The following is a 14,274-nucleotide window of genomic DNA, read 5'->3' on the forward strand; positions in this document are numbered from 1 at the left end:
TGTGTATGGATACTACCACTTGTATGTAATGAGCATATGAGTCATGCTATGGTTGTATATGTTCATAGGCTCCATGCTTGATGCATCAAACTGTAAACTTGTCATCCTCTTCAACCTTTCCCATGTGGTCATCGTACCCTAGGGGTCGATCAAAATCCTATGTTGCATACCTAAATCGATGGAAACTAGATGTCTTGCCATCCATCATCAGCCTTGTGTCCTTATGAGCTACAAATCAAACCTCAATCATGCCCTATGTCCCAAGTGTAACACCCAAACCCTTGTGGCCTCATTGGTGCACCAATGTTCGATTGTTCTCTCAGATGTGGAATGTTTTATAGGCATAGGCCCTTGGCCCTTATTCATTCGATGCTATGCATTTTATGTGCTCGACATGCATAATGCTTATTCTTTGTTTTGGCTTTCTTTGCCACTCAGTTGGTGCGTTGAGGCCCATGCAATGCCAATGTCCCAAAGGAATGCTACCTAGTTGATCCTGCCAGTAGTCATATGCTTGTCTTAAAGATTAAGCCATGCATGTGTAAGTATAAACTAATTCAAACTGTGAAACTGTGAATGGCTTATTAAATCAGTTATAGTTTGTTTGATGGTATCTATTACTCGGATAACCATAGTAATTCTAGAGCTAAAATGTGATACAAACCCTAACATTTTGAGGGGATATATTTATTTGATAAAAGGTCAATGTAAGTTTTGCCCACTGCTCTGATGATTAATGATAACTAGACAGATCGTACAGCCATTGTGTCGGTGAATCATTATTCAAATTTCTGCCCTTTGAACTTTCAATGGTAGGATAGTGGCCTACTATAATGGTGACGTGTGAAGGAGACTTAGAGTTCAATTTTGAAGAGGGAGCCTGAGAAATGGCTACCACATCCTAGAAAGGTAGCAGGGGCACAAATTACCCAATCCTGACATGGGAGGTAGTGACAATAAATAATAATATTGGGCTTTATGAGTCTAGTAATTGGAATGAGTACAATCTAAATCCCTTAATAAAGATCCATTGGAGGATAAGTCTCGTGCTAGCAGCCACAGTAATTCTAACTCCAATAGCGTATATCTAAGTTGATATAGTTAAAAAGCTCATAATTGGAACAAAGGTCGTGTTGTCTGGTCCACCTCATAATAAGCATCGATCTACTCATTCCTACTATCGGTGATATGCTCCTAACCTTAATTGGTTGAGTCGTTCCTTTGACATTATTACTTTGAAGAAATTAAAGTGCTTAAAGCAAGCCTATGCTTGTATACACTAGCATGGGATAACACCATAGGATTTTGATCATATTATGTTAGGCTTCGAGATTGGAGTAATGATTAATAGGGACTGTAAGGGGCATTCATATTTCATAGTCAGAGGTGAAATTCTTGGAATTATGAAAAATGAAAAATTGTGAAAGCATTTGCCAAGGATGTTTTCATTAATCAAGAATGAAAGTTGGGGGCTCAAAGACAATCAAATACCACCATAAACGATATCGATGAGGGATCAGTAGATGTTACTTTCAAGACTCCGCTGGCACCTTATGAGAAATCAAAGTCTTTGGGTTCGAAGGAGAGTATGGTCACAAGGATGAAACTTAAAGGAATTGACAGAAGGGCACCACCAGGAATGGAACTTGCAACTTAATTTGACTTAACATAGAAAACTTACTAGGTCTAGACATAAAAGAATTAACAAATTAAGAGCTCTTTCTTGACTCTATCGGTGGTGGTACATGGCCATTTTTAGTTGGTGGAATGATTTGTTTGATTAATTCCATTAATGAACAAGACCTTAACATGCTAACTAGCTATAAGAGATGATCCTTTGTGGCTAGCTTGTTAGAAGGACTATGGCCATTCAGGCTAAGTAAGTTTAAGGTAATAACAGGTTGTGATGCCCATAGATGTTCTAGGCCACACATATGTTACAATGATGTATTCAATGAGTCTATAACCTTGGCCAATAAGCTCAAGTAATCTTTGAAATTTCATTATGATAGGGATAGATCATTGCAATTGTTGGTCCTCAATGAGGAATTCCTAGTAAGCACAAGTCATTAGCTCACGTTGACTACCTCTTTGCCTTTTACACAATCCACTTATTGCTCCTATTATTGAATAGTCTGATGAAGTGTTTGGATCATGGCAATGTTGATGGTTTGTAGCCCATAACATCATAAGAAGTTTATTAAACCTTATCATTTAGAGGAAAAAGAAGTCATAACAAAGTTTTCATAGGTGCACTTGTGGAAGGATCATTGTTGAAACTAGCTCAACGAATGCCCTATGAACACCTTAATAAAACACCAAGGGATGAGTGTGCTTTCATGCCCCGAGCCCCTTCTGACCTTAGGTGTGCATGGTGGTCACTTTGTTCCACTTCCTAGGTGGATGAAATGATCAACATCATCACCCATAACTGAATAACAAACCCCTTGCATGAATTTTGCCAAGGAACCAAAATGAAAAAGAGCATGTGTGCCATCACCATCTTATTCATGGTGAATGTGGTGGCTTTTTATTATGAAAAACCAAAGTGACTCTCAACAATGGATATCTTAGCTCACGCATTGATGAAGAATGTAGTGAAATATGATACTTAGTGTGAGATGCAAAATCCCATGAATTATCATGTCCTTGAATGTAAATTGCACCCCAAGACATTAAGTCAAGGGTGTGCTTGCCTAGGTGTCAAGATTTTGCGACCATTTGAAAAAAGTGTCCCCATTTCAGACACTTTAATGGCTACTGGCAGCAAACCTGTAAAATCTCAAATGCTCTTTAAGGGGGTGTGAGTTCTCGAGGTTTGATTAGGGATAGGGGGCCAAAATAAGGGCCAAGTACCAGCACCCATCGCACATCATGTGTGCACACACCCCCCGACCCCCCCGATCGTCGGAACCCCAATGCCGCCAATCAGGTTCTCCGACAATGCTCCGGTGATGGTGCCCCGGTGAAGAAAAATGTGACACCAACACATGCCCGAAACTAGCATGTGCTCCGTAACCCTCAGTTCGGTCTGATCTTAGACTGAGAATGAACTCCGTATGCTTAGACTGAGAATAACTCCGTATGCTTAAGTCAACCCATGAAACGAGCGTGTGGGTGCTCAACCAGCCAGAGGGGGCGGGATGCGCAAGCTGGGGATCGATCGGATCCCTCTCTACGTGCTGTCGATCCTACTGCCACAACCCTCGATTCGATTCGATCTTAGATTGGGAATGAACTCCGTATGCCTAAGCCAACCGACGAAACGAGTGGGAGGAAGGACGAGCGGGCACTACGCCAGCCAGAGTGACAGGATGCGCAAGCCGTGGATCGGTAGGGTGAGAGGTGGGTTTAGGCACATTTCATATTTCTGCATGTCAATGCCATTTTTATGGCTTGTAAATTCATACAATGGTCCCTTAAGCCTTCACATGAAGTTTCATGGCAAGACGACTCGTTTTCTATTTTTCATGATTTTCAAAACTTTTTACGGTTCAGGATTTTTTAAAATTTTTTCGAAAGGATTTTTGGCCCCAAACTTGGTAGGCGTGACCCTCGTATTTTTTTTGGCATGCACAAAAAAATTCAGCTAAAAACTCGAAAGTGTACAAGATTTTGTGACCATTTGAAAAAGGTGTCCCCATTTCAGACACTTTAATGGCTACTGGCAACAAACCTGTAAAATCTCAAATGCTTTTTAAGGGGGTGTGAGTTCTCGAGGTTTGATGAGCGATAAGCGGCCAATATAAGGGCCAAGTACCAGCACCCATTGCACATCACGTGCACACACACCCTCGGCCCCTCGATCACCGAAAGCCCAATGCCGTCGGTCAGGTTCTCCGACGATGCTCCGGTGATGGTGCGCTGACAAAGAAAAATACGGCACCAACACATGCCCAAGCCCAGCATGTGCTGCCGCAACCCTCGGTCTGGTTTGATTTTAGACTGGAAATGAACTCCATATGCTTAGACTGGGAATGAACTCCGTATGCCTAAGTCAACCCACGAAAAGAATGTGCGGGTGCTCAGCCGGCCAGAGGGGCAGGATGCGCAAGGCGGGGATCGACCGGGGCCCCCTCTGTATGCTGTCAATCCTGATGCCACAACCTTCAATCCGGTCCAATCTTAGACTGGGAATGAACTCCGTATGCCTAAGCCAACCGACGAAACAAGCGAGCGGGCGGGTGTGCGGGCACTACGTCGGCCAGAGAGACGGGATGCGCAAGCCGTGGATTGATAGGGTGGTAGGTGGGTTTAGGCACATCTTTATATTTCTGCGTGCCAATGCTATTTTTATGGCTTATAAATTCATACAATGGTCCCTTAAGCCTTCACGTGAAGTTTCATGGCAAGACGACCCATTTTCTATTTTTCATGATTTTTGAAACTTTTTACGGTTCGAGATTTTTGAAAATTTCTTCGGAAGGAGTTTTGGCCCCAAACTTGGTAGATGTGATCCTTCTATTTTTGTTGGCATGCACAAAACAATTCAGCTAAAAACTCGAAGTGTACAAGATTTTGTGACCATTTGAAAAAAGTGTCCCCATTTTAGACACTTTAATTGCTACTGGCAGCAAACCTGTAAAATCTCAAATGCTCTTTAAAGGGGGTGAGTTCTCGAGGTTTGATGAGGGATAGGGGGCCAATATAAGGGCCAAGTACCAGCACCCATCGCACATCATGTGCACACATCCCCCGGCCCACCTGATCGTCAGAACCCCAATGCCGTCGGTCAGGTTCTCCGACGATGGTGCCTCGACAAAGAAAAATACGACACCAACACATGCCTGAGCCCAGCATGTGCGGCTGCAACCCTCGGTCTGGTCCGATCTTAGACTGGGAATGAACTCCATATGCTTAGACTGGGAATGAACTCCGTATGCCTAAGTCAACCCACAAAACGAGTGTGCGGGTGCTCAGTCGGCCAGAGGGGCGGGATGCGCAAGCCAGGGATCGACCGAGTCGCTCTCTGCGTGCTGTGAATCCTACTGCCACAAACCTCGGTCCAGTCTAATCTTAGACTGGGAATGAGCTTCGTATGCCTAAGCCAACCGACGAAACGAGTAGGCGGGCGGGCGGGCGGGCACTACGCCGGCCAGAGAGACGGGATGCGCAAGCCGTGGATCGATAGGGTGGTAGGTGGTTTAGGCACATCTTCATATTTCTGCGTGCCAATGCCTTTTTTATGGCTTGTAAATTCATACAATGCTCCCTTAAGCCTTCACGTGAAGTTTCATGGCAAGACGACTCGTTTTCTATTTTTCATGATTTTTGAAACTTTTTACGGTTCGGGATTTTTTAAAATTTCTGTAGAAGGATTTTTTACCCCAAACTTGGTAGACGTGATCCTTGTTTTTTTGTTGGCATGCACAAAACAATTCAGCCAAAAACTCGAAGTGTACAAGATTTTGTGACCATTTGAAAAAAGTGTCCCCACTTCAGACACTTTAATGGCTACTGGCAGCAAACCTGTAAAATCTCAAATGCTCTTTAAGGGGGTGTGAGTTCTCAAGGATTGATGAGGGATAGGGGGCCAATATAAGGGCCAAGTGCCAGCACCCATCGCACATCATGTGCGCACACCCCCTGCCCCACGATTGTCGGAACCCCAATGTCGCCGGTCAGGTTCTCCGGTGATGCTCCGTCGATGGTGCCCCGACAAAGAAAAATGCGACACCAACACATGCTCGGGCCCAGCATGTATTGTCGTAACCCTCGGTCTGGGCCGATCTTAGACTGGGGATGAACTCCGTATGCTTAGACTGGGAATGAACTCCGTATGCTTAAGTCAACCCACAAAACGAGCGTGCGGGTGCTCAACCGGCCAGAGGGGTGGGATGTAAAAGTTGGGGATCGACCGGGTCCCCTTCTGTGTGCTGCCAATCCTACTGCTGCAACCCTCAGTCTGGTCTGATCTTAGACTGGGAATGAACTCCGTATGCATAAGACAACCGACAAAATGATCGGGCGGGCGGGCGGGCAGGCACTACGTCGGCCAGAGAGACAAGATGCGCAAGCCGTGGACCGATAGGGTGGTAGGTGGGCTTAGGCACATCTTCATATATCTGCGTGCCAATGCCATTTTTATGGCTTGTAAATTCATACAATGGTCTCTTAAGCCTTCACGTGAAGTTTCATGGCAAGACGACTCGTTTTCTATTTTTCATGATTTTCAAAATTTTTTATGGTTCGGGATTTTTTAAAATTTTTTCGGAAGGAGTTTTGGCCCCAAACATGGTAGACGTGATCCTTGTATTTTTTTTGCATGCATAAAAAAATTCAGCGAAAAACTCGAAGTGTACAAGATTTTGTGACCATTTGAAAAAAGTGTTCCCATTTTAGACACTTTAATGGCTACTGGCAGCAAACCTGTAAAATCTCAAATGCTCTTTAAGGGGGTGTGATTTCTCAAGGTTTTATGAGGGATAGGGGGCCAATATAAGGGCCAAGTACCAGCACCCATCGCACATCATGTGCGCACACCCCCCCTGGCCCCCCCGATCGTCGGAACCCCAATGTCGCCGATCAGGTTCTCCGACGATGCTCCGGTGATCGTGCCCCGATGAAGAAAAATGCGGCACCAACACATGCCCTAGCCCAGCATGTGCTACCGCAACCCTTGATCCGGTTCGATCTTAGACTGGGAATGAACTCCGTATGCTTAGACTGGGAATGAACTCCGTATTCCTAAGTCAACCCACGAAACGAGCGTGCGGGTGCTCAGCCGGCCAGAGGGGCAGGATGCGCAAGCCAGGGATCAGTCGGGTCACCCTCTGTATGCTTCTGATCCTACTACCGCAAACCTCAGTTCGGTCTGATCTTAGACTGGGAATGAACATCGTATGCCTAAGCCAACTGACGAAACGAGCGGACGGGTGGGCGGGCGAACATTACGCCGGCCATAGAGATGGGACGCGCAAGTCGTGGATCGATAGGGTGGTAGGAGGGTTTAGGCTTCATATTTTTGCACGCCAATGCCATTTTTATGGCTTGTAAATTCATACAGAGGTCCCTTAAGCCTTCACGTGAAGTTTCATGGCAAGATGACTCATTTTTTATTTTTCACGATTTTTGAAACTTTTTGCCGTTCGGGATTTTTAAAAATTTTTCGGAAGGAGTTTTGTCCCCAAACGTTGTAGACGTGATCCTTGTATTTTTGTTGGCATGCACAAAAAAATTCAGCAAAAAACTGGAAGTGTACAAGATTTTGTGACCATTTGAAAAAAGTGTCCCCATTTTAGACACTTTAATTGCTACTGGCAGCAAACCTGTAAAATCTCAAATGCTCTTTAAGGGGGTGAGTTCTCGAGGTTTGATGAGGGATAGGGGGCCAATATAAGGGCCATGTACCACCACCCATCATACATTATGTGTGCACACCCCCCCGGCCCCCCCGATCGCCGGAACCCCAATGCCGTCGGTCAGGTTCTCCGTTGATGCTCTGGCGATGGTGCCCCAGCGAAGAAAAATACGGCACCAACACATGCCCGAGCCCAGCATGTGCTGCCGCAACCCTCAGTCTGGTTCGATCATAGACTGGGAATGAACTTCGTATGCCTAAGCCAACCGATGAAACGAGCGGGCAGACAGGCGAGCAGACGGGCGGGCACTACGCCAGCCAGAGAGACGGGATGCGCAAGTAATGGATCGATAGGGTGGTAGGTGGGTTTTGGCACATCTTCATATTTCTGCATGCCAATGCAATTTTTATGGCTTGTAAATTCATACATTGGTCCCGTAAGCCTTCACGTGAAGTTTCATGGCAAGACGAGTTCTTTTTCTATTTTTCAAGATTTTTGAAACTTTTTGAGGTTCGAGATTTTTCAAAATTTTTTCGGCAGGAGTTTTGGCCCCAAACTTGGTAGACGTGATCCTTGTATTTTTGTTGCCATACATAAAAAAATTCAGCTAAAAACTCGAAGTGTACAAGATTTTGTGACCATTTGAAAAAAGTGTCCCTATTTCAGACACTGTAATGGCTACTGGCAGCAAACCTGTAAAATCTCAAATGCTCTTTAAGGGGGTGTGAGTTCTCGAGGTTTGATGAGGGATAGGGGGCCAATATAAGGGCCAAGTACCAGCACCCATCGCACATCATGTGCGCACACCCCCCGGCCCCCCGATCGTCGGAACCCTAATGCCGTCGATCAGGTTCACCGACGATGCTCCGACGATGGTGCCCCGACGAAGAAAAATGCAGCACCAACACATGCCCGAGCCCGGCATGTGCTGCTGCAACCCTCGATCCGGTCTGAGCTTAGACTGGGAATGAACTCCGTATGCCTAAGTCAACCCATGAAACGAGCGTGCAGGGGCTCAGTCGGCCAGAGTGGCGGGATGCGCAAGCCGGGATCCCCCAGGTCCCCCTCTATGTGCTACCGATGCTGCCGCTAGAACCCTCGGTCCAATTCAATCTTAGACTGGGAATGAACTCCATATGCCTAAGCGAACCGACGAAATGAGCGGGCGGGTGGGCGGGCGGGTACTATGCCGGCCAAAGAGACGGGTTGCGCATGCCGTGGATCAATAGGGTGGTAAGTGGGTTTAGGCACATCTTCATATTTCTGTGTGCCAATGCCATTTTTATGGCTTGAAGATTCATACAATGGTCCCTTAAGCCTTCACGTGAAGTTTCATGGCAAGACGACTCATTTTTTATTTTTCATGATTTTTGAAACCTTTTACGGTTCAGGATTTTTTAAAACTTTTTCCAAAGGACTTTTCGCCCCAAACTTGGTATACGTGATCCTTGTATTTTTTTTGCCATACATAAAAAAATTCAGCTAAAAACTTGAAGTGTACAAGATTTTGTGACCAATTGAACAAAGTGTCCCTATTTCAGACACTTTAATGGCTACTGGCAGCAAACCTATAAAATCTAAAATGCTCTTTAAGGGGGTGTGAGTTCTCGAGGTTTGATGAGGGATAGGGGGCCAATATAAGGGCCAAGTACCAGCACCCATCGGTCATCATGTGCGCACACCCCCCGGCCCCCCCGATCGCCGGAACCCTAATGCCGTCGATCAGGTTCACCGACGATGCTCCGACGATGGTGCCCCGACGAAGAAAAATGCAGCACCAACACATGCCCGAACCCGACATGTGCTGCTGCAACCCATGGTTCGGTCTGATCTTAGACTGGGAATGAACTCCGCATGCCTAAGTCAACCCATGAAACGAGCGTGCAGGGACTCAGTCGGCCAGAGTGGCGGGATGCGCAAGCCGGGATCCCCCAGGTCCCTCTCTATGTGCTGCCGATGCTGCTGCTAGAACCCTCGGTCCAATTCAATCTTAGACTGGGAATGAACTCCATATGCCTAAGCGAACCGATGAAATGAACGGGCGGGTGGTCGGGCGGGTACTATGCCGGCCAGAGAGACGAAATGCGCAAGCCGTGGATCGATAGGGTGGTAGGTGGGTTTAGGTACATCTTCATATTTCTGTGTGCCAATGCCATTTTTATGGCTTGTAAATTCATACAATGGTCCCTTAAGCCTTCACGTGAAGTTTCATGGCAAGACGACTCGTTTTCTATTTTTCACGATTTTTGAAACTTTTTACGGTTTGGGATTTTTTTAAATTTTTTTGGAAGGAGTTTTGGCCCCAAACTTGGTAGATGTGATCCTTGTTTTTTTGTTGGATGCACAAAAAATTTAGCTAAAAACTAGAAGTGTACAAGATTTTGTGACCATTTGAAAAAAGTGTCCCCATTTCAAACACTTTAATGGCTACTGGAAGCAAACCTATAAAATCTCAAATGCTTTTTAAGGGGGTGTGAGTTCTCGAGGTTGAATGAGGGATAGGGGGCCAATATATGGGCCAAGTACTAGCACCCATCGCACATCATGTGCGCACACCCCCTGATCCCCGAAACCCCAATGATGTCGATCAGGTTCTCTGATGATGCTCCGACGATGGTGCCCCGGTGAAGAAAAATACGGCACCAGCACATGCTCAAGACCAGCATGTGCTGCCGTAACCCTCGGTCTGATCCGATCTTAGACTGGGAATGAACTCCGTATGCTTAGACTGGGAATGAACTCTGTATGCCTAAGTAAACCCACGAAACGAGCGTGCGGGTGCTCAGCCGGCTAGAGGGGCGAGATGCGCAAGCCGCGGTCCGGTCTGATCTTAGACTAGGAATGAACTCCATATGCCTAAGCCAACCAACGAAACGAGCAGGCGGGCGGGTGGGCGGGCACTACGTCGACCAGAGAGACGGGATGCGCAAGCCGTGGATCGATAGGGTGGTAGGTGGGTTTAGGCACATCTTCATATTGCTGCGTGCCAATGCCATTTTTATGGCTTGTAAATTCATAAAATGGTCCCTTAAGCCTTCACGTTAAGTTTCATGGCAAGACGACTCGTTTTCTATTTTTCACGATTTTCAAAACTTTTTACGGTTCGGGATTTTTTAAAATTTTTTTGAAAGTAGTTTTGGCCCCAAACTTGGTAGACGTGATCCTTGTATTGTTGTTGGCATGCACAAATAAATTCAGCTAAAAACTCAGAGTGTACAAGATTTTGTGACCATTTGAATAAAGTGTCCCCATTTTAGACAGTTTAATGGCTACTGGCAGCAAACCTAGAAAATCTCAAATGCTCTTTAAGGGGGTGTGAGTTCTCGAGGTTTGGTGAGGGATAGGGGGTCAATATAAGGGCCAAGTACCATCACCCATCGCACATCATGTGCGCACACCGCCCCCTCGACCCTCCAGATCAACGGAACCCTAACGTCGCCGGTCAGGTTCTCCGGCGATGCTCCGACGATGATGCCCCGACAAAAAAAAATGCGGCACCAGCACATGCCTAAGCCCAGCATATGCTACCGCAACCCTCGGTCTGGTTCGATCTTAGACTGGGAATGATCTCCGTATGCTTAGACTGGGAAAGAACTCCGTATGCCTAACTCAGCCGGCCAAAGGGGCGGGATGCACAAGCCGAGGATCGGTTGGGTCCCCCTCTGTGTGCTGCCGATCCTGCTGTCACAACCCTCGATCCAGTCTGATCTTAGACTGGGAATGAACACCGTATGCCTAAGCCAACCGACGAAATGAGCGGGCGGATGGGCAGGCAGGCATTACGCCGGCCAAAGAGACGAGATGTGCAAGCCGTGGATCGATAGGGTGGTAGGTGGCTTTAGGCACATCTTCATATTTTTGCGTGCCTATGCCATTTTTATGGCATGTAAATTCATACAATGGTCCCTTAAGCCTTCACGTTAAGTTTCATGGCAAAATGACTCGTTTTCTACTTTTCATGATTTTTGAAACTTTTTACGGTTCAGGATTTTTTAAAATTTTTTCGGAAGGATTTTTGGCCCCAAACTTGGTTGACATGATCCTTGTATTTTTGTTGGCATGCACAAAAAAATTCAGCTAAAAACTCGAAGTGTACAAGTTTTTGTGACCATTTGAAAAAAGTGTCCCCATTTCAAACACTTTAATGGCTACTGGCAGCGAACCTGTAAAATCTCAAATGCTCTTTAAGGGGGTCTAAGTTCTCGAGGTTTGATGAGGGATAGGGGGCGAATATAAGGGCCAAGTACCAGCACCCATCAGACATCATTGCGCACACCCCCCGGCCCCCCCGATCGTCGGAACCCCATTGCCGCCGGTCAGGTTCTCCGGCGATGCTCTGACGATGGTGCCCCAACGAAGAAAAATGCGGCACCAACACATGCCCGAGCCCAGCATGTGCTGCTGCAACCCTCGCTCCAGTCCGATATTAGACTGGGAATGAACTCCGTATGCTTAGACTGGGAATGAACTCCGTATGCCTAAGTCAACCCACGAAACAAGCGTGCGGGTGCTCGACCGACCAGAGGGGTAGGATGCGCAACCGGGGATCGGTCGGGTCCCCCTCTACGTGCTATCGATCCTACTGCTGGAACCCTCGGTTCAGTCCAATCTTCAACTGGGAATGAACTCCGTACGCCTAAGGCAACCGACGAAACGAGCGGGCGGGCGGGCGCAAGGGCACTACGCCGACTAGAAAGATGGGATGCGCAAGCCGTGGATCGATAGGGTGGTAGGTGGGTTTAGGCACATCTTTATATTTTTACGTGCCAATGCCATTTTTATGGTTTGTAAATTCATACAATGGTCCCTTAAGCCTTCACGTGAAGTTTCATGGCAAGACGAGTCGTTTTCTATTTTCATGATTTTCAAAACATTTTACGATTCAAGATTTTTTAAAATCTTTTCGGAAGGAGTTTTGGCCCCAAACTTGGTAGACATGATTCTTTTATTTTTATTGGCATGCACAAAAAAATTCAGCTAAAAACTCTAAGTGTACAAGATTTTGCGACCGTTTGAATAAAGTGTCCCCATTTCAGACACTTTAATGGCTACTGGCAGCAAACCTATAAAATCTCAAATGCTCTTTAAGGGGGTGTGAGTTCTCGAGGTTTGATGAGGGATAGGGGGCCAATATAAGGGCCAAGTACCAGCACCCATCGCATATCATGTGCGCACACCCCCCGACCCCTCAGTTCGTCGAAATCCCAACGTCACCGGTCAGGTTCTCCGGCAATTCTCCGGCGATGGTGCCCCGACGAAGAAAAATGTGGCACCAGCACATGCCCGAGCCCAGCATGTGCTGTCGCAACCCTCGGTCCAGTCCGATCTTAGACTGGAATGAACTCCGTATGCTTAGATTGGGAATGAACTCTGTATGCCTAAGTCAACCCACGAAACGAGCGTACGGGCGCTCAGCCGGCCAAAGCGACCGGATGTGCAAGCCGGGGATCGATCGGGTCCCCTTCTACGTGCTGACGATCCTCTTACCGCAAACCTCAGTCTGGTCTAATCTTAGATTGGAAATGAACACCTATGCCTAAGCCTACCGGCGGAATGAGTCGGCGGGCGGGCACTACACCGGCCAGGGAGAAAGGATGCGCAAGCCGTGCATCGATAGGGTGGTAGGTGGGTTTAGGCACATCTTCATATTTCTGCATGCCAAAGCCATTTTTATGGCTTGTAAATTCATACAATGGTACCTTAGGCCTTCTCGTGAAGTTTCATGGCAAGACGACTCGTTTTTTATTTTTCATGATTTTTGAAACTTTTTGCGGTTCAGGATTTTTCAAAATTTTTTCGAAAGGATTTTTGGCCCCAAACTTGGGTGATCCTTGTATTTTTGTTGGCATGCCCAAAAAAATTCAGCTAAAAACTCAAAGTGTACAAGATTTTGTGACCATTTAAAAAAAGTGTCCCCATTTCAAACACTTTAATGGCTACTGGCAGCAAACCTGTAAAATCTCAAATGCTCTTTAAGGGGGTGCAAGTTCTCGAGGTTTGATGAGGGATAGGGGGCCAATATAAGGGCCAAGTACCAGTGCCCATCGCACAACATGTGCACATAGCCCCTCCGGCTCCCCCGATCATCGGAACCCCAAAACCGTCGGTCAGGTTCTCCGGCGATGGTGCCCCGGCAAAGAAAAATGTCGCACCAGCACATGCCCGAGCCCAGCAGGTGCTGCCGCATCCCTCGATCCGATCCATTCCTAGACTGGGAATGAACTCTGTATGCCTAAGTCAACCCACGAAACGAGCGTGCGAGCGCTTAGCCGGCCAGAGGGGCGGGATGCGCAAGCCGGGGATCGGCTGGGTCCCCCTCTGCGTGCTACCGATCCTGCTACCGCAACCCTCAGTCTAGTCCAATCTTAGACTGGGAATGAACTCTGTGTGCCTAAGCCAACCAACGAAACGAACGGGCGGGCAGGCGAGCAGGCACTACGCCGGCCAGAGAGACGGGATGCGCAAGCCGTAGATCGATAAGGTGATAGGTGGGTTTAGGCACATCTTCATATTTCTGCATTCCAATGCCATTTTTATGGCTTGTAAATTCATACAATGGTCCCTTAAGCCTTCATGTGAAGTTTCATGGCAAGATGACTCGTTTTCTATTTTTCATGATTTTTGAAACTTTTTACAGTTTGTGATTTTTTAAAATTTTTTGGGAAGGATTTTTGGCCCCAAACTTGGTAGACGTGATCCTTGTATTTTTGTTGGCTTGCGCAAAAATATTCAGCTAAAAACTCGAAGTGTACAAGATTTTGTGTCCATTTGAAAAAATGATTCCCATTTCAGACACTTTAATGGCTACTGGCAGTAAACCTGTAAAATCTCAAATGCTCTTTAAGGGGGTGTGAGTTCTCGAGGTATGATGAGGGATAGGGGGCCAATATAAGGGCCAAGTACCGGCACCCATCTTACATCATGTGCGCACACCCCCCAGCCCCCCCGATCGTCGGAACCCCAACGCCGTCGG

General features: G+C 46.8%; 2 pseudogenes; both read left to right on the plus strand.

Annotated features, from left to right (window-relative positions):
* Positions 1-483: 483 nt before the first annotated feature.
* Positions 484-2,273, plus strand: LOC149514327 (18S ribosomal RNA; annotated as a pseudogene).
* A 277-nt stretch (positions 2,274-2,550) lies between these two features.
* Positions 2,551-2,706, plus strand: LOC149514328 (5.8S ribosomal RNA; annotated as a pseudogene).
* Positions 2,707-14,274: the final 11,568 nt, after the last annotated feature.

The sequence above is a fragment of the Durio zibethinus genome, chromosome 16 (genome assembly GCF_047325235.1).
Source record: "Durio zibethinus cultivar Kanyao isolate XHJ-2024 chromosome 16, ASM4732523v1, whole genome shotgun sequence".
NCBI classification, from domain to species: domain Eukaryota; kingdom Viridiplantae; phylum Streptophyta; class Magnoliopsida; order Malvales; family Malvaceae; genus Durio; species Durio zibethinus.